The sequence below is a fragment of the Quercus lobata genome, chromosome 10 (assembly GCF_001633185.2).
Source record: "Quercus lobata isolate SW786 chromosome 10, ValleyOak3.0 Primary Assembly, whole genome shotgun sequence".
Classification (NCBI taxonomy): domain Eukaryota; kingdom Viridiplantae; phylum Streptophyta; class Magnoliopsida; order Fagales; family Fagaceae; genus Quercus; species Quercus lobata.
This window is the reverse complement of record NC_044913.1, coordinates 10,476,727-10,481,133: the sequence shown is the minus strand read 5'-3', so window position 1 is coordinate 10,481,133 and position 4,407 is coordinate 10,476,727.

Genomic DNA, 4,407 nt, shown 5'->3' with positions numbered 1-4,407 from the left:
ATACAACTCCTCTGTCAGCTCCAGGATTGGTTGTCCTCCTGATATTGTGAGTGAAGAAGAAACACTGTTGAAGAAAATGATTTCCTGGATTTCCAGAAATGGAATATCCCAAAGGTTGATACTAAGTCCATCTACAAGACTAGCTGGGTTGAGAATACTTTCTATTCTCAGTACAAAGTTAGAATTGTTGAACAACCATTTTCTATTTCAAGAACTCATGAAAAATGTTGTCTGTTTTCTAAAAGAAATATTAATGATTTTCTTGCTAAAAAATTCAGTTATTTGCATATTGGTCTTGTTCAAGTTGCTATTAAACTACTTACTAGAAAAGGTATCAATGCTTCTATTCTCATGTGTTTAAGAGATGCTTTAAGAACTTTTCTGATAGCATTCTTGGCATGATCACTGCATCTTTGTATGATGGTCCTATTTATTTTGACTGTTATTCTGATATTTATATTGCTTTGGATGATACTAATATTGTTAAAGCTTTAACATTGAATATTTTGACATTTGGTTATAACATGGAAGAAGGCAGCAAGCCTTTTGCTCTTATTTATAGCATTTATTATAGACTTTTGGGTGCTCAATTGAATCCTTGTTTTAGGATAAAGGACCCTACGAGTAAAACTATGTTAATTCAATGTTCTACCCCTGATGCTATGATTCAAGTCCCAAAAATGATTCAATGGCAATATGTTACTCTTCCCAGAGAATGGTTGTTGGAACAAAAATCCCCTCCTACTAAACCTGTTTTTGATGAATTAAACCTCACTCATATTCAACAATATCAGGATAGAACTGTTAAAATAAGCTAAACAGCTTTCTGATAAATTGTTGCAATAAAAAATTGTCAATTTTCAAAAAAAAATTTGATAAATGATGTTTGCTCTGATATTCCTAATGCTTTTTGACATAGGAAAAGACATATTGTTAACCTGCCACATGTTAAAGATTTCAGTAGGAAGAACATTCCTACTGAAACTGTTGAAAATGAGATTTATGATCTAGAAATTAAGATTTGCTTATATATGATTCAGGATAATCAATTAATGGATTTATATTTTACCTTTTCTAATACCTCTTGGCAGGAAAAGGAGATCACTGCTGACACTGCTAATATAAATACCACTAATAAGTGGATTAAAGTTATTTATACTGCCACTAGGTGGAATAGTATGACTTCCGCAGCAGAGAGGAAAAACAAGGGAAAAGCACTTGCACAGGGCTTTTCTCAAGACAAAAGGATTTCAACAGGACAACCTTTTGTAATGCATGAAGGCGTATTCTTCGAGGTTAACCCAAAAGGATCAATATCCCTTCAAGAATTTGTCCCGGCAGAGGTGACATATTCCAGTGGTGACATGGTTGTTACTTTGCAGGAAGTTTTGTCAAGGACTTTGCAATTCCACAATGGAGTTTTCAAAGAACTACCAAATCCTATTAAATTCGTTCTTGACAACCTCCAAGCTGCCTTCACCATTAAACACCACACCCTTTTCCAAAACACCCTCCAAGCACTAGAAATCCACCTTGTTAACACTACTGCAATAAACTAAGCCTATAAAAGTCAACTCTTTGGCAAAAAGGATACCCATTCAAAGGATAAAAATACTATAATGGATACTGATTATGCTAGATTGAGTCTTAAGACCCAATCTTTGTTAAGAAGTGTTATTGCCAACTGAAATACAATTTCATATTTTGGAAAGCAAGGCTATGTTCAAATCTTTTGATCTCTGGTTTGACTATTTCAAGATACTTATTACAACTTCTGTTCCTAATCCTGCTAATTCAGATGATCTTAATGACATCCATGAACAAGCTAATTGGGAAGAACACTTTGGGAGCAGTCTCAGAATGTATGAAAAGAAACATCTATTTCGTGGCCTCCTGGTCATTTATGAGGATGGTTCAGATGATGCTGACAGGGATCCCAACTGGCTTTCCCAAATGTTTGAGTATGGTTTTATTAGACTCATAAAACTAACGAGTCATGACCAAACTAGCCAGCTCCCGCAAATTATTCAGAAAACTGTTACAAAGATCAACAATCCTTTTGTTTCTATTAGATGCTGGAGCACCATGCCAAAATGGGAAAGAGATAACTGGTCTAGCCCTCAAAACATCTCTTTCTCATTAACGGATACACCCACCAAGGACAATGGTATGAAGGAGATTCTCACCTATCCTTCAAAGATCCTTATGCTCTTACAGAATGTAGGAGAAATTACTTTAATAATGAAATTCTTAATGTCACCCAGAACTTATAGAAAGATTATCATTTCATAGGAAGTACAGGAAAAATTTCTGTTTTTGGTTCCAAACCTTATGCCATTGCCATCTCTCATATACAGATAGCAGATTATAGTGATCCAAGAAGATTTCTCATACCAAGAAGAAATCCTGATTATGAACTGCTTCTATATTATGGATTCTGCAACCAATATGCTATTTATCATGAACATGAATGCAATGATGATCCCCTATGGGATCCTTATGATGGCTATCCATCCGATGCCCCTGATACTGATTAATGATTGGCCACGCCAGGTCATTATCATCCAAGATGTTATTGTTACCAGGGAATTCCTATTGCTAAATTCATTCACTAGTGCAAATAGCTGAACTAGCTAATGCACCTGCTATTTCATCCACCAAACCTGTTAAGTCCTCTGCTAAGTCTATTAAGAAGAGTTCTCCTCTTGATAACATATGCAAGGACCCTGATGCTTTGTATGCCCTTCTCAAGTTAAAATGGAAGGAGGAAGAAGCTGCTACTAATCAAGATTCAGAAGATGAACTGTCCTTTGAGGCATCTATTGCAAATAATTCATATTACCCTTACAATAAGGATTTGTTCTGTCATGATGAAGAAGACACTCCTGATTTAGGGGAAAATTGATTCTCTTGTTTGTCTAGCCTGCACAATGGCCAAATTGCTACAATTTTTACCCCTGTTAAAGTTCTAACTATTGCTCTACCTGCTCCCCACAATGGAATATGTTGCTACTTTTGACACAAAATGCCAACCTAATAACTGTTGCTGCTTTTAACATAAGATGCCAAACTGATAAAGGCCGATTCTTTGAACTAAAGCTTCAGATTTTGCTCTTGTTGTCCCTCACAGACTTGTTATGAATAGTGAAAAAAGTCACTGTTCACTATTACTATTCACTGTTTAGACATGATTTTTCTACCTATATAAGGGGGGATGTCCCTTATGCATAACCAAGCTTTTCTCCTACACAAAGCTTAGTTTAAGAATCAGATTTAGAGGTTTTACAACCTTTTTTTCTACCTTCCCATCCCATAAATATTCTTCAGAATATTTCTTGTTTACAAATCTTGTAACTAGAACTAGTTTCAAGCCTTGTTGCTAAACTTGTTGCAATCCTATAACTACTACTACTGCTGTAAGTGTTTCAATCTATTTTCAATATTAACAACTATTTTCAGTTTTTTTTGCAATACTGCCTCCTTGGTTGGTTCTACGTTCATTAAATTATTTTCAATCTATTATTATTGTGCTTCTGCCTTCAGCGCCTTAAGCTTCCCCCTTTTGTGGTATCAGAGCTAAATTGGGTCCACCATCGGTAGTACCAAAGGGGAAAATTAGCATTGAAATGTTTATCAAAATTAACAAACCAAGAATGGGACATGTTATCATTTTGGTGAAGCATGAATCTAAACCAAGCTATGATGTAATCATGATAAGAATAAGGAATAGGGGGTTTTGGTAACATCCTAGTGGTAGCAGGATTGGGGCCTCACTTTTCTTCAGATATAACATTAACTAGGAAAACACTGTGGTAAATAATCTTAGAAGAATTGTTCTTATCAGGTATGGCTTTAATAGTGATGGATTTCTCATGAAGCAGGATGTTAGAATAGTATTGCAAATTCCTCTCAAACTAAGCTTTGTGTAGGAGAAAAGCTTGGTTATGCATTAAGGGACAAACAGGAGAATCAATTTTCCCCTAAATCAGGAGTGTCTTCTTCATCATGACCTAACAAATTCTTATTGTAAAGGTAATATGGATTGTTTGCAACAAATGCTTCAGAGGACAGTCCATCTTCTGAATCATGATTAGTAGCAACTTTTTCCTCCTTCCATTTTAACTTGAGGAGGGCATACAAAGCATCAGGGTCCTTGCGGATGTCATCAAGAGGAGAACTCTTCTTATTAGACTTAGTAGAGGACTTAACAGGTCTGGTGAATTGATGACTTGCATAATTGAGTGTAAATTATCACTTCTCAACTTTAAACTTTAGTCTAATTTTATTTATTTTGTTGATTTTAGACTTGATTTTTGTTATTTAAATTTTATTCCAGATTTGAAGAAAATAAAGATTTATTCAAATAAAAGAAATGTGAAGCATCTAAAGAGAATATTTTTGACCTTG